General features: G+C 47.3%; 1 protein-coding gene across 4 annotated transcripts in view; it reads right to left on the reverse strand.

The window, feature by feature from the left end:
• The window catches only part of Fry (FRY microtubule binding protein), a 394,509-nt gene that overhangs the window by 352,765 nt on the left and 19,649 nt on the right, over positions 1-22,095 (reverse strand). The window contains exon 1 of one of the 4 annotated variants that reach the window (XM_076560826.1): positions 16,317-16,910. The exons of the other annotated variants lie outside the window; for them this stretch is intronic. The gene's annotated coding sequence lies outside the window, so the exon portion shown is untranslated. Of the gene's footprint in view, positions 1-16,316; positions 16,911-22,095 lie in introns of those variants that run through there. 4 annotated transcript variants of the gene reach the window in all.

Below are 22,095 nucleotides of genomic sequence, written 5' to 3' on the forward strand. Positions count from 1 at the left end.
TTTGGATGTTTGTTCGAGGACGCCACTGAACTGCACGTTCCCAGTGAGTTCCTGTATTAGTTACTCTACTGCTGCTGTGGTAAAACACCATGACCTAAATAAAGCATGAAGGAAGAAAGGGTAGTTGTTGGCTCACAGTTCCGGAGAGCGGGTCCATAACGGTGAGGACAGCAGGGTAAGCAAACACAGGAAGCTGGCTGATCACATCTTTTCCCATGCACAGGAAGCAGAGAGAAGGAACTGGAAGTGTGGTGGGGCTATAAACGCTCAAAGCCCACCCCCAGTGATGTACATCCACCCTCTAGCAAGGCTGCACCCCCTAAACCTTCCATAACCTTCCCAAACAGCGCCGCCTACTGGCACCAAGTGTTTAAATACCCAAGTCTATGGGTGGTATTTCTCACCACACCAGCGTAGCTCCTAAAGAGAAATTCAGTAGTGAAGACAGCTATTCCGCAACATTGCCCAGCCTTGCTGCGGCCTCTACATATTGACCTGTCTCAAGTAACACAAAGGCAGACAGATCTCTGCAAATCTTCGTCAGGGCGCCACAGCACGGCACCAGCCTGCCTTACACATGGCTATAGGCAAACAAATGGGCAGTCAGAATACCACATTAAACTGAGGAACATTTAAAAATAGTAGCAGGCACCATTTGTAACATGATATCCAAGTGGGAACCGTGAGTGCCATTTCTCTAGTGTTTGCCTATCACTATTTCTGAAATTCCCCGCATCCGTCATCCTGTAAGAATGAAAAAAACAAGGGCCCAAAGATGCAGAACCGGTCAGGAATGCATGACCTGGCTCCAAGGGAAGAAACATCCATTTGAAAGCCCAGTGGGAGAAAGGGAGGTGGCATCCGAAGTGGACAGAGGTGTCTGGGTGGAGGCTGAGGGGCCCCAAGAGCAGCCCTCAGCCTTTGCTTGATGGATGATGAGACATGCTTTAGACACAGCCCCAGAACCTATGGGGCACACATAAATGAGCATGTGTGTGTGTGTGTGAACACACACATGTGCACACAGAGACATACACAAACACACGGCTCAACTAAAAGCTTCACAATGCTACACTTAGTCTTGGAAGCACAAAGCACTCATATTCTTTCTTCATGTCTGCTCCATCCCACATCTGTCTCATTAAAATCGATGACTAGGCCCCTAACTGTATGTCACCATACATGTGGATGACGCTGTGTGCAGAGACATCCAGATTTTTCTTTATGGGATTAACTCTACTAGCCGAATCACAGATTATACCTCTGTATCTTCTTCTGGAAAAATGACTTTATACTCTATAAGTTATTTCTGTATGGAAATTAAAAAGACATTTTCTTCAAATACTTACTTATGAACAATTTATATCAGTAGCAAACAATTTTCCAAACAAAAGGAAGATGAGTAGAAATATAAAAAGTTAAGTGACTTGGGAGAAACTTGTGTGTGGTGGTATTGTGTTCCCCAAAATATTGTGCACCCTAATAAACTTGTCTGGGGTCAGAGACAGAACAGCCACTAGATACAAAGGCCAGAAAATGGTGGCACTCACACCTTTAATCCTAGCATTCCAAAGGTAGAAATCCCTCTGGATCTCTGTGAGTTCAAGGCCACACTGGAAACAGCCAGGGATTAAAGTGACACACGCCTTTAATCCCAGGGAGTGATGGCAAAAACAGAAAGATATATAAGGCGTGGAGACCAGAAACTAGCAGCATTTGGCTGGTTAAGTTTTCAGGCTTCTAGCAGCAGTTCAGCTGAGAGCCATTCGGATATGAGGACACAGAAGCTTCCAGTCTGAGGAAACAAGACCAGCTGAGGATCCGGCGAGATGAGGCGGCTGTGGCTTGTTCTGTCTCTCTGAACTTCCAGCTTCACCCCAATATGTGGCTCAGGTTTGATTTTATTAATAAGAACTTTTAAGATTCCTGCTACACTCGTGGGACTTTGAGTGAGATTCCTCCCCTCATTCATATGTTTATAAGTCTGTATAACTGGACTGACCCAAATCTGGGCTCAGGCCACATAGAGTTGGGGAGGAATACCATCTCCTGGCCCTCATATGCTGACATTTGGAGCGTAACGTCCCAGGCTGAGTGTGGTGGGGTCCTAGGCACCCAGTAGTTTATTTGAAAGCACGAAGTTCTTTCGGGAATGAACAAAAGTTGACCAAGACCAGATGGAAGAAAGGGCAGAGGTGCCTGTATGTGGGTGACCCTGACACTGGGAGGAGACAGGACCGGAGGGATTTCATCTATCCCTAGGGCCTTGGGCAATCAAGGGATGCTGCTTTCAGAAGTTAAAGTGGCCTCTAGAACCTTCCTCCCCGACAGCAGGTGGTGGCGGTGCTGAGAAACAGCTCACAGACTATGTGGGTGACATCAGATAGCATGTCACCAAAGTTGGAGTGGTACAGCCTGATGCTGAGGGTAGGGGCAGCCACATGGACCCCTTGAGAAGTCAATGCATCCTGGGAGAGCCAGCAAGGCTTTGATTGGCAGTAGGCTGCGCTGGGAGACACAGGGTCACTTCTCTGTAGCCTTCCCGAATTGCAGCAAGAGACATGAGCCCACCTGTCCTTGGCTATGGCCACAGAGCGCCAGGCCCAGCAGCATGTGCAGGGGACAATATCAGCATCTCTTCCCCACAGAAGCCTAGGGAATTCAGCCCCTCAGGTTACGGTAGCTGGAGCAGGAACATAACCACATAAGAGGCCAGGCGATCTGACTTGGGCACTTTCTTTTCTTTTTTTTTTTTTTTTCAAGAATATCATAGAAAACCTGTTATTTTCCTTTTGGGGAGCCGCAGTTTGTGGCTTTCGGAAACAAGATGCAAGGACAACTTTCCAGACTTCCTAAGATGTTTGCTGGGTTGTGGAAAGGAGCAGCAACATCTGGGCCATCTGCGGGTCTTGCCCCTTAACAGGGAGCGTGCACATCTGGGCTGACCTCAGGGCCGGGCAGCATGGGCCCTGGGATTCGAGTCCCGTGTTGGGCTGTGTGTTGAACAGGGGTGATAATTATCCTCACAAACCGCACACTCTGACTTCTTCCCCCTGGCCCCCACCCATCACTAACGTACTGACAATTGTTTTGGTAGAGTTATGAACAAAGCATTGTGCCGATATAGAGAAGACCCAGTGGTTAGGAAATGACTAAAGAGAAAAATATAAACACCTTGAGCAATACAGCCAGACGTGTGTTTAAGGGCGGCAAGCAGAAGGAATTACAGGAACGGGTTCATCCTCGAGACAACTTTCTTCTGCCCCAAACTGGATGAGGAGGTGAACGCGCTTGTCACTGTCACATCCCGAGAGGCAAGACCAGGGGGCAGCAAGCTCACAGAGGGCGGACGAGACAGGGGGACAGGGGCATGGGCAGTCCTGGCGGAATGAACAGCGGCAGCAGGGCCTTTCACACAGTGTTTTGAAATCCATGTGGCGTGTCAATCTGTGCCGTACAAGAGCAGCCGGCACCAATGAGATCCTCTGGGGTGACCGGGAAGGCAAAGGAGGTGGTGGCGTCTCTGAAGTCTGCCTTCAAGGATCTAAGGAAGCTTCAACTTTGCCATAGGAAACAGGTGCAGAGAGGGAGCGGTAAGCCTGCACTGTGCAAGAGAATGAGGAGCCAAGTGGGACGCTCACAGCTTCAGAGCAGCAGGGTTCTTGGGGAGCCCGGGCACGGAGGGAACGATGCACTGAGGGGCTGTGCCTCGTTATCTGCCTGATTTCTAACAAGCGCACAATCCCATCCTTCTCAGATCTGCCCTTCAGCAAATCTCTGCTCCAGAACATCCCCCATTTCCACCAGCTCTCTTCAGAGGCATCTCCTGCTTCTGGTCTGCAGACGGCGTACCTCACAAGTGGCAGACACACCAAGGAGCGGAAAAACCGATCTCTGCCTGCATGTTCCCTGTTTCACAAATGACAGTAATTCGCTGCCAAAGCTGGCGAGTCTCATCAAAGACGGTCAGCTCAAACACTGTGGGAATCTGGGAGAATTTGGCAGGAGGACAAAGCAGGGGGAGTGTGGAGGCCAGAGCCCAGTGGCCAAGAAAGCTGAGCGCAAAGGCAAAAAAGTCTGGGCTCAGGGGTAAGAAACTTGGACATGATCCTCAGCTCCTCTACTGGCACTGTAAGCCCAGGCCATTCTGAGCCTTAGCGACCCCCCTGCCCGCCCCCCCCCAAAAGCCGGCAGGGGCAGCGCATCACTCAAGGGTGACCTCATGCGCTTACCTCCCAAGAACGCAGGGAATAGAATCGCACTGGGCAGCTCAGCTAATGTCAACCTTTACACTGTGATGAAAGAGTCCGTTTCTCTGAGGCTAGTCTCCGGAGCTGACGTGGATGGGCTGGGGGGGGGGGGTGCAGCATAGGATGAGCGGGTTGTGGGTGCCCATCCCCCCGCCCCCGCCCCCGCTCCATTCCATTCTCATGCACTGTTCAAACAAGTGCCATGCTATGTATGGGTGCAATGGGAAGGGCTGAGTGTCCTTACGTGACCTCCCGGCACCTCCCACGAGTGTGAGCGAGGGTGAGGGGGTGAGTGATGGAGTGAGAAGGCTTATGCTGCTGTCACTCTGCACAGACGGGCAAGCCTTGAACAGCATTTCTATCATGGCCTGCAGCTTGCCCACCGGTTCCCGCCATATACAATATTGCACGCTCACCCCGCTTACCAGTGTGAGCGAGTGTTCGTTTGTCTGGTCCCCCCCTCCCCCCGCTCTAGTCTATCGGAACCCAACCATTCATCACACCCTCTCCTCCCCCAAAGCTGCAAACTTGGAAAAAGCGGTATTTTAAAAAGGCTTGAGTCTCTCACATTTAAGAATGTGCTCTTGGAACCTTTCAGTCAAGTCACAGTTTTGAAGGGGTGGAAGGTCCAACAAGGCAACCGCCATGAGGGCTTCCTACTTGGAGACGCCCCGAGTCTGCAAGATAGGGACTAGCAGTGTGTGACTTCAGCTTGGAGACACCCCAAGTCTGCAAGAAAGGGACTAACAATGTATGAATTCAGCTTGGGGACACCCCGAGTCTGCGAAGCAGGGACTCACTGTGTGACTTCAGCTTGGAGACACCCCGAGTCTGCAAGGCAGGGACTCAGTGTGTGACTTCAGCCAGCACAGATCTGTTACATTTTGGAAGGACTTGGGATGGTGTGACGTGTACAGTTTTCTTTCTCCCCACGTTCTCCCCAGCACAGGTCTGGACAGTTATCAAAGCAAGTTGGAGCATTTCCTCAGGCCCTGGAAAGCTTGTGGTTCACTCCACTGCTTTCACTCCCTGCATGTGCGCTGTGTGTTTCAGGCTCACGGAGCCTATGATGGTCTCTGACTTTTCATGCGTGACAGCGTGTAGAACCAAGACCGCTACATGCATGAATTAACGACACACAGTATGAAGGCGCTTAGACTCGAGGCTGGTAACTGCTATATGAATTGGGGAAAAAAAATCACTTAAGTAATATTTCTGGGGGCCTCAGTTTCTCGCTCTGTAAGAAGATAGAACACACCCAGGAGGCTGTGCCAGGATGAACTGCATTGGGGTGTGCAGGGCACTAGAATGTTAGTTATTAATCACTGTTATTCTAGCTAGTGAGAGGATGCGGCTTTCGCATGTCAGCAGGGTACACACAGCAGAGACGCAGCCTCGCCTGCTGCTCTCCCTCGGCAGCCAGCTCCATTCCCACGGTGTCGGAACACCACACAAGCCCTTCTGTCCCCGCCCCGAAGCAACACCCCTACAACCAGCAGACGGATCACTTATGCAAAGATCTTTGCCTCCTTTATATTATTTGGACCGTAATAGACAGGATATCCCTGGAGGTGCTGTTTGGAAATGGCAGAACCTTTAAGAAGTGGGGACCAGCGGTAGGTCTTCAGGTCATTGGGGGGCGTGGACCTCTGTTTCCTTCCTTAATTGCTCTTTGACTTCCTGGACCTGAGGTGAACAGCTCCTTTCCCAAAACTCTCTTGAGTCACGAGGCCAGCTAACCACACCTCCATACCTGAGTCAAAGCAAACCTTTCCTCTGTAAGTAAGTTGATAGCCTCAAGACATTTGTTACAGTGACAGAAAAGTGACGAGCATGCGATGTCCATCCTCAGCGAACCACTCCCCACCCACAGGACACCGTTATAACACCGCGTCTCTGGGTCCTACAGGACCCGACACACGGGGTTTGCTCAGTGTCTGTGGAGTGAGCAGAAGGAGGAACAGTGGAGGTTAGAATGAGCATCTCAGAGACGTGAGAACACAGCCCAGTCCGGCCGGTGTGTGACGGAGACTGTGGGAAGTGAGAAGCATGCACTGCAAGGTGGATACCAGGCCGGGGCAGTGGACTCACAGGAAGTCAGAGAAAGCTTCTGCCCTGGTCAGAACAATGAAGCCAAGCAGTGGTCAGGAAGGGACAGGCGGAGCTCTGTGAGTTCGAGGCCAGCCTGCTTTATATAGTGAGTTCCAAGACAGCTAGGACTGTTACACAGAAAAAAACAAAACCAACCAACCAACGAACGAGCAAAACCACCGAGAGCCTAAGCCATACCGCTGGGCTGACTGTAGGAGGGAAAGAGGGTCAGCTCGAAGAAGCCATTGCAGAGGAAGAAGGCGGAAGTTGGTGATATGACAGGAGCAAGAAGTTACCCTGGGCGCACAATGACTCTCAGAGGAGTCTGTGGGCAAAAACTACAAGTCTTCTTCATAAAAACTCGGTTCTGCTCATGACTCAGTTCTGGAAAACCTTATTTTCCATTTATAAAAGGAGTACAGTACATGTGTATTCCAGAAAATTTAGAACGGGTAGGAAAGCACAAAAGAAGCTAAAATTCCTCATCATCTGGCCATCCTGAGACGACTGTTTTCACGCACTGTTGACTTACATGCATTCCCGCCCCCCCACTGTCTTCACCTGTATCTAATAACGTTGGTGTACTACTGTGCCAGTGATATGGCCCCACTGTAGAAACCGTCACACATTATGGAACCATTCATGAATGACACTGACCATATTTAAGTAAGGATTAAAGCCTCCACCAAACAGTGAACACATTTAAATAAATGCTGCTCTTATAAACGCTGCTAGTTAGTTTTCCCTTTTTAAAAGATTTATTTTAAAATAAATACGTGCCTGTGTCCATGTGTGGGGATGTGCATATGGCCCACAGAGGCCAGAAGAGATGGCCAGATGCCCTGGAGTAACAGGCCCTTGTGAGTAACCCAGTGTGGGTGCTGGGAACCAAACCTGAGTCCTCGGCAAGAGCCGTGTGTGTGTGTGTGTGTGTGTGTGTGTGTGTGTGTGTGTGTGTGTGTGTGTGTGCGCGCGCGCGCGCGCGCGCGCGCTCTTACCACAGAGCTACCTCTTCAGCCCTGAAATTGCTAATTTTGAATGTCAGTGTGACGTCGCATGATTTACACTTGTTGCTTTGCCTGGTCTTCGGCTTCTCGCCAGTGCAAATACCTGCTGGGGAAACCCTTAGACACCAAGTTCTTCCGCACTGCTAACTAACTACCTCCCAGCTCAGACGCCTGCAAGTGCACCCCCCCCACACTCTCTTCCTCATTTATAGTTCTTACAGCCTGTTTCTCTATAACTGAGAGAGGCTGCATCACCTTACACCCCCCTTCCCCATCAGTGCAGGAATTCTGGCCCCTGAAACTAGGCCAGAATCAAGACTAATCACTAACGAAAAAACAAAACAAAAAGACACCAATTTGATAAGATGCTACCTTCATCTTACTCAGTTTTCATTCCTTCAACTAAAAGGCATGAGGGTTTTGTTTTTTTTCATACCAGCTCTTTTTTTTTTTAAACCTTTTTTTTTTTTTTTCAAAGATTTATTTATTACACATATAGTGTTCTGCCTGCAGGCCAGAAGAGGGCACCAGATCTCATTACAGATGGTTGCGAGCCACCATGTGGGTGCTGGGAATTGAACTCAGGTTCTCTGGAAGAGCAGCCAGTGCTCTTAACCTCTGAGCCATCCCTCCAGCCCCTCATACCAGCTCTTCACCTTCCTTTTTTCGGAACACCATCATGTCCTTGATCTTATCTCTTGACCACTGTTGTGTTGGGATGGTTGGTGGTTTGAAGGTGGCCCCATGGTCTCTGGCATTCGAATACTATGTTCCCAGTAGTTGCAGGGCTTGGGGACGGCTCAGGAGGTGTGGCCTCCTGGAGGAAGCGTGTTACGGTGTCACCGGGTTGGGCTTGGAGAGCTTAAAGCTTCACCCCACTCTCTGCTTTGTGCTTGTGGTTCAAGATGTGAGCCCCAGCCGCCTGCCCGGCCGCCTGCCCCAGCCGCCTGCCCCAGCCGCCTGCCCCAGCCGCCTGCCCAGCCGCCGCGGCTTTGTCTAACCATATGGACTCCGGCCCTCTGAGTCACCAGCCCAACTTCCTTTCCTCAGCTGCCTTGGTCAGGGTGTTTGGTCACAGCAACAGAAAAGTAGCAAAGACAGAAGTCAAGGGATTTTAATCCGTGTGAGACTTATGTACAAACTGACCCAATATTAACTCCATCTTTGCTGCAGGTGTATCGTTATTATTTTTTATATTTTATTGAATTTCTTGTACTCAGAAATTACATGCAGCCACCTTTATCCTTTTCTTTTGTATTTTCCCCCACCGGTTTGTGCCTTGGCGTCCTTCCCGCAAACTAAGCTTTGCTTTTCATGGATCTTATCTTATTGATCTTTATGGCTTTGTGCTCTGCTTCAACACTCAGAATCCAGTTGAATTACTTGCGTGCATGATATGACAAAGTAGTCGGACAATGGAAGACGCTGCCTGCTCGCAGGAGCTTGTAAACACCGATCTGTGTCCATCTGTGAAAACCGGAGAGTGGAGAAACCGGGGCATGTATTTAGAGCTGGTAGAGAGGCGTGTTCACATTCTGTTGCAAGATAATGCATTCCTGGACAATTATAACTCAGGACAGCACGTGACAGAAACCGGGAGCTTGACTTCCCTACTAAAGCAATTCTCCCAGGAATAAAAAAAAAAAAGTCACATCTTTCTCTCTAATCGTTGAAATCTGGTGACTTTGAATAACAGACATTTCACGGGGGTGGGGGGGCAGTGCTTACTAGAGAGGCTGTGTCTGCTGCATGTGGGACTTTCTTTCCACCCCACTCTGCTCTGACAGGAAGAGAATTCAGTGCCAGGGGCATTTCAGCACCCAGGGAAGATGATTAAATAGAGTCATTATTAATATAAAGACAACAAGAAGGGGGAATGGGGAAAGAGGCTTAAGTGGGGGGGAGGGGAGGGAGGGGGGGGGAGGGGAGGGAGGGGAGAGGGTGGAGGAGAGGAAAGGGTGGGCTGAGGGACAACTAACCCTAAAGGTGTTCGACAAAGTCATATTGGAACCTATAATTTATAAGCTTCCATGTATACACACATATGTATATGTACATATCATATCATATCATATTATATTATATATGAATTTAATTGGAGTTAGCCTAGACCGGGAATAGGGCTCTTCCCAGAAGCCACGGGTTTGCCAAATAAAAACCCCAGTCTAGGTGTATGATATCTCCCTGTGCCAGGTAATTTTTACGTTGACTCAGCACAAGCTCGGGTCATCTAGGAAAAGGGACCTCAAGGAAGAAAATGTCACCATAGGATTGACCCGTAGGCAAGTCTGTAGGGCCTTTTCTTGACTGGTGATTGACAGGAGAGGGTCCATGTCACTGTGGTTGGTGCCACCTCTGGGTAGGTGGCCCTGAGTGCTATAGGAAGGCAGGCTGAACAAGCCATGGGGAGCAAGTTTGGTAAATGGCATTCCTTCATTGCCTCTGCATCAATTCCTGCCTCAGGTTCCTGCCCTGGCTTCCCGGGAAGTGTAAGGTGCAACAAATCCTCTCCTCCCTAAGTTGTTTTGGGTCAGGGTGTGTTTTATCACCGCAATAGAAAGACACTCCCATGGGGTTGCTGGTCAGGTGTTTTCCTGCAGGCCATGCTATCGCTCTTGGCTGCTCTGCAGGCTCAGGTTTTTGTCAGCTTGGCACAGCTAGCTAGGGTCATTTGGAAAGAGGGACCCTCAATCGAGAAAAACTCTTCCATCTGAATTGGCCCGTAAGCAAGTCTGTGGGGGCATTTTCCTGATTAATGGCTGATGTAGGAGCGCCCAGCCCACTGTGAGTGGGGCCATTCCTGGGCAGGGGGTCCTGAGTGCCATAAGAAAGCAGGCTGTGTGAGCCATGAGAAGCATGCTAGTAGTCAGCATTCCCCCACGGCCTCTGCATCAGCTCCCCCCTTGTAGCCTTAGGTAAGGTCACTCAGTCCTCTGATATTTTTTAAGAGCCTTCATTGTTAAGTATCGGTTCCGTGATACTGAATGCAGTCACACGACCACCATGACCGTCCATCCACAGAAGCCATCTTTCAAACCTGAGCTCTGCACCCGTTAACTGAGCCCCGACTCCCCTTATCCCCACACCTGGCAGCCGCCAACTGACTCTCCTCCCCTGACTTCCCCTGCCCCCTTGTGAGCGGAATCATGGGCACTGGCTCTCTGCAATTGCTTATTTCACTTACATAACGTATTATGGAAAGACAGCTCAGTGGTTAAGAGCACATGCTACTCTTCCCAAGAACCTGTGTTTGGTTTCCAGAACCCATTTCAGCTGGCTCACAGTCTGCAGCTCCAGCTCCAGGTGACGTAAGCACAGGAATTCACGTGCACATCCCCACACAGAGAGAGACACATATCTATACATATAATTTAAAATAAAAATAAAAGCTTTTTAAAATTCTCATGATGTGGCATGCATCAACGGATTCCCCTTTCTTTAGGGCAAAGTAAGACTCCATTGTATGTGTGTACCATATTGCATTGACTCATTCATCCCTGGACAAATGTACGTTGTTTCTACCTTCGGGGTGTGAACCGCACTGCTGAGAATGTGGGCATTTAACTGTCTCTCCACATCCTTGCTTCTGGTTTCTTTCACTTCAGTTATAGAACCAGGGATAGAATTGCTGGTTCCTAACGGAGTTCTATTTTTAATTTTCAAGGAACTGTCAGACAGGTTTCCATAGCATTTGAAATTCCTAAGAGCAGTGCACAGGATTCAATGTTTCCACGTCCTCCCCACATCCTTCTTGGATTCCAAGCCCTTTGGTTGGCTAGGTCTCTAGGGGGTAAGGACCCTTGGTGCTGAAACACCATGGACAGCAAGACAGACCCTGCCTGCCCTCAAGAAGCCTGTGATCCACAAGGAACAGGGACAGGGAATGGTCAGTCTGGTGTGTGTGTGTGTGTGTGTGTGTGTGTGTGTGTGTGTGTGTGTGTGTGTGAGAGAGAGAGAGAGAGAGAGAGAGAGAGAGAGAGAGAGAGAGAGAGAGAGAGAGAGAGAGAGATGAGGGAGTGGGGAGCTGAAAGCCAGAGCAGGAAAACGCTGTGTCTCAGAGCCTTCCCTATGGTCTATGCCTTTTGTGGACATACGGAGGCAGTGAAGAAAGCCACTGGGCGACACTAATATATATCACAGTTCACAAACTCAGAGGCACATTTAGGGGCTGGAGAGATGGCTCAGTGGTTAAGAACACTGCCTGTTCTTGGAGAGGACCCAGGTTTAGTTCCCAGCACCGACATGGTGACTGACAACCATCTGTAACTCCCTTTTCAGAGGATTATACCTTCTTCTGGCCTCTGCAGGAACTGCACGTATGTGGTGCCGTACATGTAGTCAACACACACACAAATATATTTTTATTTATGAGAAATGGATTCTCTGCTCTCCTTGGCCAAACCTAGCATACCATGTTGGATGGGTGAGAGGCCCTTATGTGGATTAAAACGTGAATGGCTGGGAACAGAGGACACTGACTGGCAGCCTGTGGGCCAGCCCAGCGTCATGTTTTGAAGGTTTTTAAGTAGCTTGACTGAGAATATAGTTTGTCTTGACCCCTGAGCTCCGGGTGCTTGCTTGAGAGCTATGAGGTCCAGTGCAATGGCCACCAGCCACATGAGTGACACACAAGAAGCCTGGCTGGTCTGAACAGAGATGCATTTTACATCAGAATTCATCCAGGCTTCAAAGATGGGGGGAAAGTCCCATTTATAATTTTTATATTTACATATTAAAATCATATTTTGAACAAACTTTTTTTTTCGAGACAGGATTTCTCTGTTCAGTTTTGGTGCCTGCCCTGGATCTTGCTTTGTATACCAGGCTGGCCTCGAACTCACAGATTTGCCTGGCTCTGCCTCCTGAGGGCTGGGATGAAAGGCATGCTCCACCGCCGCCCGGCCTTGAACAAACTTTTATTTTATTTGTTTTAGTTTGTTTTGAGACAGAGTCTCACTATGTAGCCTTGGTTGTCCTGGAACTCACTATGTGGACCAGGGTGGTCTTCAGTTCTTAGAGGTCACCTGTCTCCGCCTCCAGAGTTCTGGGAGTAAAGGTGTGTGCCACCATGCCCAGTTCGGACATGTTTTTAATGTACTGTTATAAGTGATTTATATCCAGGCTTGTGGCACAGGCCTGTCATCCAGCACTAGGGAAACTGAGGCAAGAGAATCAAGAGTTCCAGCCTGGCCTATGCTGTGCAGCATGGTGAGACTGTTAGAAATGAAATTATTTCGGTTATTTGCCTTGTAATACACCTATGGGAAAATGTACGCTATCATGGCTTACACTCTGCTTCACCTGGGCGATTCTTCTCTACAGCTCCCACCAGCTTATCACATCTGGTACTTTCCCCCTAAGAAATTATCATTTGAATTATGTCCTAATTGTTTATTACATACAACAAAATTGTCTATTTTTCTTTATATAAAATGCTGTGCACATAGAAAAAAATCTGACGTCATAATCTTATATTATTTGAAATCACATTTATTTCTTACTGGCTGGTCCTTAACCGTCACTCCAACATTTAAGTGATGGATTAAGTTGTTCATGTTTAGTTATGTTACTTCACGCATTTTAAAATGAAATCTCATCTGTTCATGTGAACCCTTTTCCCTGCACACTAAAAGCTGCTGTTACAGTTTACACACCACTTCAAAGAGTCCATTACATAATGGTTTCATTACTTTTTAGAACTTTTTAAACTTAAGTCGGGGGCTGACAGACAAAACTAGTTTCCAGCAGAAATTGGGTCCAAACCAAGAGCAAAGGAATTGCTCGTGTGTGTGTGTGTGTGTGTGTGTGTGTGTGTGTGTATCTGTCTATCTGTCTAACTATCTGTGTGGACAAAGACAATCACCCACATCAATTGCAACTTTCTTAGCAAATGAGATATATTAATAGTAAATGGGATTCTAATTTTATTTTAAGAATTTAATTTACATGCATATATGTGTGTCTGTGTGTAGGTCTGTGCGCATACATGCAGGTGCCATTGGGGCCCCCGCTCCCAATCAATAGAAACAGAAATGAGGAATTCGATGGATACGGAAAGGTTAGAAATGTTGTCAAGTTAGAAAAACTAATCCGAGAACTGAGGTTTGGTCCTGGGTCCTACGATGTCAACGCAGGATGGACTGGGAACAATTTCATATGCAAAACAAAACAAAACCAACAAAACAAAACAAAACAAAAAACCAGTCACCTGAAATTCTCCCTATTGTGTGGCGGAACAAACCAATAATAGCAGCAATTGGGATGCGGAAGTAGAAGAGGTTCAAAGTCATCATTGGCTACCTAGTGAGTCCGGGGCCAGCCTGGGCTATATGTGACCTTGCCTCAGAAGCAAAGCAAAACAACAAAACCAAACCACACACACACAAGATTTCTAGTAAACCTACTCACGCATTTCCTATCTAGCTGGGTAGCCAGGTACCTGTTCCCACCTAGACTTGCCTTTCTTCTGCATGCTGCATGCTGTTTATAAACACTTCCGTGTTGTGCAGGAATGCACTTGAGAAAAGAGCAAGCAGGCTGGGTGTGGTGGCACATACCTGTAATCCCAGCCCTTGGGAGGGGGGTCAGCAACTCTAGATCAGTTATATAGAAGTTTAAGGCCAGCCTGGGCTTCCTAAGACCTTGTCTCAAAAATAAATAAATAAAATAAAGCACAGATAAACAATTTGAGAATAATTTTCAGCCAACTGAGACTTACTTTCTATGTTTTAAAAATCTAAATATACATACGTATATCTATCTCTAGGTACACATCTATCCATAAATTAAACTCACAGACAGACAGGTGCATACATTCTTTGCAAGCATTCATACTACTCATGATCTGTGATCTATTTAGCCCTTAGGTAGTCAGGAAGAATCCTATCAGCACAGAGATGTTTAAACACTATGCATGCATGCCCATGGTGAGGATTCCTCACAGGCAGTGGTGGGGGGGTCAGTGGGGAGGGGGGCATTAAGTTTCAGGGCTCGCTATTACATGGAGGTCCCAGATTCCTCTCCCACCGTAAGGCTAGGTCTTGTTATCTAACTTAGCGTCAGGTTTCTCCTGTGTCTCAATTCCATATGTTATTTAATCTGCAGTCAATCAAACCGCACTTAAGCTAAAGGCCTGGGTATATTTGTAGATCTATGTGCAGCTGTCAGTTCTGGCCATGATTAGAGACATTGTTCTCGGCAAACCGTATCTTCCCCTTAGCCACACGTTATTTAGCACAGATAAAGACGGCAGCACAAGTTATCGGAGGGATTCTAGATGCGTCTTAAACATCTGAGATACAAGAGAAAGCATTTACCACACCGCCATGCTTAAGACAAATGGCTCGTATCAGAGAAATGTGTCTTAGCTGCTGTATATCACCACAGGATTTTAAACATGGGACGTGAGGGGCATTTGTTGACATTTCACTTGAGGTTCAGATTTGTGCTTACTCCTCCAAACAATAGATCAAGATTCAAGCCTCTGATTCAGAAACAAGTGCAAACTATTTAAAAATAGTCAAGCTGCTTCCTAAAATAGATTTCTCCATCTGACTGGCCACAGAGGGTCCCTGTAGATTTGTCTGTATCAGCAGGGGGGAAAATGAGTCTAGCTCAGAGTTAAAATTTCAAATGAACTTCCATTTTGCTAGCGCACAGAATTTCTTAATATGCGATTAACAGATGAAAATGTTAAACTCACTCAGCAATGTGTGTGTAGAGGAAAAGAGAGAGGGAGGACTGTTATAAACTCATTTAAAACCTAAGGATTGGGGGAGACTGGAGAGATGGCTCAGTGGTTAAGAGCACTGGCTGCTCTTCCAGAGGACCTGGGTTCAATTCCCAGCACCCTCATGACAGCTCACAACTGTCCTTAACTACAGTGCCAGGAGACCCAACACCCTTCCACAGGCAAAACAAAATACCAGTGCACATTAAAAATAAAAAAGCCATGGATAAGGAAAGATGCAGCTGACTGGCACTTAGTATGTTTTTTAGATATTTAAGATAATCTAGGTAGGGACTTGTGTATTCTATCACTGAGCCACATACCAAGACCTTTAAACACTTATTTATTTATTTATTTATTTATTTATTTATTTATTTATTTATTTATTTTACATGCATTGGTGTTTTGCCTGCATGTATGTCTGTGTGAGGGTGTTGGGCCCCGGGAACGGTTGTTATGGACAGGTGTGAGCTGAGAGCCACTCAGGCTAAGAATCTCACAGGGGTCTAGGAGTCTCAAGGTCACCCTTTATCCATCATGTAATGCACCCTTGCCCCATCCTTATGCTATTTAAGTGGAGAAAGGGAGCGGATGTTGCAGAATCTTATCACCCTGACATAACTCTGAAGACGGCACATAATTAAACAGGAAGGTTAGCGCACAGACAATATTTTTTGAGCTTCTGAAACATCAATTAAGAATGTCAGTTTCTCAAACTAATTGTCATAAAAATCTCTTCTCAGGATTGGGGATTTAGCTCAGTCATAGAGCACTTGCAAGGCCCTGGGTTCAGTCCTCAGCTCTGGAAAAAAAACCAACTCTTCCGACTCCCATGGTTATTTCTGCTAATAGTCTCGCCCACTTCCCTAACAGAGACCCGAGATGTTTTCTATGTTAACTGCCATTTTCTTCCCTGTATTTCACGGAATTTTCAACTGAGAGTTTTCCCTCGCTCTCTGTTCTGTTAGCATTTAGCTCCTGGCACACAGTGCTGACTGCCTCTGTTGTCCTTTTCATCCTCACTAAACAAGGAGTGGATTTGAAAGACGGTCAAGTATCTGTCCCGGAACCGTTTTCAGTGGCATGGCCCACCCCGGAGTTTCCCAGTCGTGCCCAGCTGCATGCTAAGGGCAAGCCGCTTACATCCCAATGCCATCAGAGGGCTCGCGTTTCAGATCCCAAAGGAACCCAGCTGCCCTGAGGTGGGCTATCCCACAAGGCGCTGACAGACTCTCCTACCTGGAATGCAGACGGAGCACGCGCTTCAAAAATTTCTTGGGTAACTCCAGGTTGCAGAATTTCTGTGAGCGCCAAAAGATACTCCAGACCCTCTGACTTCACTTGGGAGTTTGATGTAGACATAGCCCTTAAGCCTGCTGGTCTTGCTGGTGTTAATTTTTGAGAAATACTGGATTTCACTTGTTGGCCTACAATCTGCCTTCTTAGTGATCGGCTCTCGGTAAGTTCTGGCATCGGCTGGTCCCCAAGCCTGCTCACCGCCCAGGTCTCTTCATCCGGTGGAATCTCTTCCTGTGATCTCCGAGTTCCCTTCTCCGAGTAGCTCATCAGCAATTCAAATGTAACCTGACCAAGATTGTTGTCTAAGACTCAGCAGGACTTTCCTGTGAGGCTGCTCAGCCCTGTCACCTGACTCCCGTCCACTCTCTTGGTTTTGCCCTTCTGGCCACAGAGCCTGGGTCTCACTGAGCGGAATTTTTTATTGAAGGCTCTAGAACAACTCTCAAGCAACCCACTATTCTTCAGGAAGCCATAAAAGATGAGCTAAGGCTCCAGCCTTCCGATTCCTTAGCTCTGCCCTAGCACCCTGGGGACACAAAGTCAGTGCAGTGCCATGGTTAGGGGGTGGGACTGCACTGCCCCTCCCCCACCCTCCACTTTCCTGCCCACACTGCTATGCGGTTACCTGAAAAGAGCAACGTTTGATCCCCGCTTCACCTTTGATAAAGAATAAAGGTAACTAGGCCTGGACTTTGTGGCTTGTGCCTGTTATCCCAGCTTGGGAGGCTGAGGCAGGTGGATTGCTACCAGTCTGAGGCTAGCCTGGGCTACATGGTACCTTCCAAGCCACTTTGGATTATGGACCATCCAAAGCAAAATGACGTACTGCACAATATTTAAACGTTGGGTGAATATATTCTTAAAAAGTGACACACACACACACACACACACACACACACACACACACACACACACCCAGAGGCTCCCAGCACCTGGGAACAGCTCTGACAGACTTAAAGTGGACAGAAATCTGCATACAGAAATCTGCGTACGATGACCAGCACACCTGAATGTGCCTCTTGTTTCTCAAGCTGGAAGAGAGGTCTCATGCAGATAAGGGGGTTCTACAGGAAGGTCTAGAAGAGGAGACACTCGTCCTTTGTGAACCTAGATCAGAGGTGACATGATGTGGCTAGCCCCAAATGACAGGAAATGGATTCTTACTTCCTATGGGCAAATCCACTCTGAACTTACCCTGGCACCGAGTTCACTTTGCATGCTTCTAGTCCTCATGTCCTTACAGAGACTTTTAATCATAGCCAGGATCTCAGGCTTCATTGATCCCTTTGTTTCACAGGCGAGAACACAGATACACATCATCTGGCCACTCTCTCATCAAGACCAGAGCCAGGCAGGAAGTATAAGGTGGTCCAGAGGCCAGCCTCGACACCCAGACATTCTAGTATCCAAAAGTTGTCGTGTTCTATGAACTTTCTCATCTCAATAGGCATTTTCACCCTCTCTAGTCCTAGTTCAAATTATCAAGGCCCTCATCTTTGAAAGCTTTTAAAAAAATTTTTTTTTCATTTATTTTTATGCTGTGTATAGGTGTTTTGCCTGAATGTATGTATGGCTGTGTGCTTGCGCACTATGAGTGTGCAGTTCCCACAGAGGCCAGAAGAGGGCATCAGATCCTCTGGCACTGCAGTTATAGACAGCTGTGAGCTGCTATGTGGGTGCTGGAAACTGAACCTGGGTCCTCTGCAAGTCCAGTCACAAGTGTTCTTAACTACCGAGTCATCTCTCCAGCCCCCTTGTCAGTATTTTTTTGTTTCATGCCACCTCCTGAGCCACGTACACATTTCCTTACTCTTTGCACATCTACCACCTGCCAGAAGGGACTTCTAGCCAGGATGGAATCTGAGAATGTAGGCTGCCCATTTCTCTATCGTATTTTATTTTATTTTTCTTATTTCCTGCCCCAAAGTAGCCAGATTCACACTGCTAATGAGAACTTAGAAGTCTCAACACAGCAGCTTTTCTTTATAGTATTTTATACACAGTCTTCTGGGCTGACTCAGTCACCTCGGTTTCTTGGGTCCAACCTGGAACTGTCACTTCTGAGCACAATTAAATGGATTTGGTTTTCTCCGTGAGGCTGGCCCTCTTCCCCTTCAACAGATCTTGCTGGACTGGCTCCTGTTTCCCAGAGGGGGTAGCCCAGCCTCCTCATGTGTCTCCATCACCTGATGAATGCAACTCCCCTCCAATCTCTCGCTCGAATTCTGTGTCATGGTGTTTCCTGTTTGCATCCTGTTGACCTCCTTGTTTTTTTTTTCCCTCCCTGAGATAGGGTTTCTCCGTGTAGTTTGACTATGCTGGAACTCACTCTGTAGACCAGGCTGGCCTTTGAACTCACAGAGATCCACCTGCCTCAGCATCTTGAGTGCTGGGATTAAAGGCATGCGCCACTACCGCCTGGCACCCTCCTCACTTTTATTTTCAAAGTTTTACATTTATCTTTCCCTCTGGATTCATTTCTCTTTTGACTCAAAGTCATCCCAAAGTTTCTGTCTCTAATCTTCCCGCTGTTCCCATTCTGCGGCACATGCTATTTTTGCTTCACAGGACGATTTGGGTAGCGGTCCATCTAGCACTTGCTTGCTTTGGCACATTTTATGTGAGAAAAACATGATCTCAGCTGGACACGGTAGCCTACACCTGTAAGCCCAGCCCTAAGAATTCAGAAGCAGGAGGGTCACAGTCCGAGGCCAGCCCGGGCTACGTGGTGAGACCCTCTGCAAATGCAAAGGGCTGACAATGTAGGTCAATGGTGGATTGCTTGCACAGCATGCTCAAGGCCCGGGGTTCAATCTCTAACTCCGAAGAGAAAAAAAAAAAATAAAACAGAAGGACTATAAACATTCTGGGAAACATTCCCAAGCTTAGGACACTTAGTAGGAAATCTAAGATCTCCACTTCCCCATAGAACAGAAAGGATGTCACTATAGGTGTGTGCCGGTGGCTGAAACGTGACCTCGGTTCAGTTGGGTTCTGAACAAGGAGCTAGATATCAGCTTCCTGGTCTAGTCTCCTGCCACTCCATCTCAGTGGGTAATACAGTCTCAGATACTACATCTCACTTTGCAGCAGGTTCTCCCAGCTAACAGGAAGTCTCTAGCCACATCTCACCCCAAGAACAACTGACCATTTGTTTGGAAACATGACTGTGATTCTACGTGTGTGTGCCTGACATTTGGAACCAACATATTTCCATAGCTTCCTGAGTGGCTCATGCTCACATTCCCATAGCTTGGGTTTTCCAAGAAATTAAGAAATGAGGATTGTACCATTCCCCTGAAAGGCTTCCTGGAATCCCAGCAATTGGCTTCAATAAATAGCCTCCATGTTTAAAGACTACCGTTATTAGCAAATACACATTGTGATGAATGATTGGGAAATCAGAACAGTCCAGGACGTCCACATTCATGGGCAAGGTGAACTTCAGAGGATTTGTGCCATGCAACCAGTTGGATCTGAAACTCGCTGATGCATGGCCCGAGTGCTGGAGTAAGGAGTCAAGAGGATGCTTGCCAACTAAAGCAGGAATTCCGCTTTCTATCTCCGACTGTCAGGCTTATTAACTGGAGGTGGAGGACTGACAGGCATCTAGGTCAGTACTGAGAGTTCCCGCTGCCAACGGGGTCTTGTATAAGCAGCCAGATCTCTGTCATGCCGGCCCTTCCACAAGTCCACTGAGGCCACCGTGTAGAATGGCTGTCATCACCTGGACTGGAGTTTGCTGGACTGCTTGAACAGTATGGAACTAGACAAGCTCATGTTACCCACAGCCCATCCCGGCACACTCCCTCCTCCACCACCAAATCGATGCTTCCCCTCGTACCGTTTTCCAACCGCCTGTCAAGGAATTTAAGGTGTAATTTTGTTTTTAATTATGTGTCTGTCTGTCTGTCTGTCTGTCTGTCTGTGTGGGTATGTGCATGTGAGTGTAGTTGCCTGAGGAGACGAGAAAAGGGCACCAGATCCTCTGGAGCTGGAGTTACGGGGGGAGGGGGGTTGTAAGGCGCCCGACATGGGTGCTGGGAACTGAACCCAGGTCCTCTGCAAGAACAGCCAGTGCTCTTAACCAATGAGCCGTCTCTCTAGCTCCGTAATTATTTGTTTTTGTTAATTAAGACTCTTAGTTTTGAAATACTATTTAAAATGCTTAAATATCTAAAAATATTTTTGTTGTCATGATAGACTTTCATATATTTTAGCAGTGCCAATGAAAATGTAGTTACAGGTATAGTTTTAAAATATTTCAGGATACTTGTAATAGTATAACTATCTAACATTTTATGCTTGGTGACATGTTTTTTTAGGATGATGTAAGTGCACTAATTAATTTTGTCTGAATATAGTAATCATAAGTCCATTCCCTAGTCCCCTAGGAGAATTTCTTTATAAGGCATTTCCAATAAAGAAACAAGCCCATCCTATACATCGCTTATTTCTAAAATGTAGTTGGAGAAATACTATTAATATCTTTAACAGACTTCACAGAATGTAACAAAGTAACAGTTCCAAAATTAGTATTTGGTGCATGTATGGAGATATGTAAGAGTGTGTGTGTGTGTGTGTGTGTGTGTGTGTGTGTGTGAGAGAGAGAGAAAGAGAGAGAGAGAGAGAGAGAGAGAGAGAGACAGACAGACAGACAGACACAGACAGAAGCAGAGACACACATACACACGTACACACACACACAGAGACAGAGAGAGCAATTGAGCATGGCCACCAAGGCCCAGGAATCTTCTGTTCCTGCCTCCCCAGCCTGGGGCTACACACAACACAAGACCCCATGCCTACTGGCCACTTGATGTGAGTCCTGGGGATTGAACCCATGACCTCACGCTTGATGGGGGCAAGCCTTTTACCAACTGAGCCACCTTTCCCTGGTCTAACTGTCTTTGAACAAGACCCACAGTAGATAACAACTGCAACCATTACAACCTCTACCCCTATGGGCACTGTGCGTGTGTGTGTATAAAAAGATACTTTTAAAATTAATTTTGTTATGCTGGCATACAAAGTGATAGCTTTCATTATGCCACTCTCTACATATGAAAACTTGTTTTTGCAGACTAATTGACACAGCAAACACCTCATATTTCTAGTTTAGTCTTCTTCTTTTTTTTTTTTTTTTTTTTTTGGTTTTTTCGAGACAGGGTTTCTCTGCGTAGCTTTGCGCCTTTCCTGGAGCTCACTTGGTAGCCCAGGCTGGCCTCGAACTCACAAAGATCCGCCTGGCTCTGCCTCCCGAGTGCTGGGATTAAAGGCGTGCGCCACCACGCCCGGCTTAGTTTAGTCTTCTTAATTGTTTTCGCTGACCTTGACTCACAAAACTAATTTTCTGATCCACTGGTGAGTTAGCTCTGAAGAGTCTCAAGAATGAAACGTGGGGTTTGGAGAATGGTTAAGAGCGCTGGCTGCTCTTCCAGAGGACCTGGGTTCTATTCAGCTCCCACATGGCAGCTCACAATCATCCGTAACCCCAGTTCCAGAGGGTCTGACGCCCTCCTCTGGCCTCTATGGGCACTGCACACATGTGGTGCACAGACACGCAGGCAAAACCACCTACATACATAAAGTAAATAAATAAATAATAACATTTTAAAAAGAATGAAAACATGGACTCTGGAGCTCATAATTTTTTCTGATTCTGGAAGTGGCAGGTTACTCAGAGGCACTGACCAGGCTGGCAGACTACCAGCCAGAG

The sequence above is a fragment of the Peromyscus maniculatus genome, chromosome 23 (genome assembly GCF_049852395.1).
Source record: "Peromyscus maniculatus bairdii isolate BWxNUB_F1_BW_parent chromosome 23, HU_Pman_BW_mat_3.1, whole genome shotgun sequence".
NCBI classification, from domain to species: Eukaryota; Metazoa; Chordata; class Mammalia; order Rodentia; family Cricetidae; genus Peromyscus; species Peromyscus maniculatus.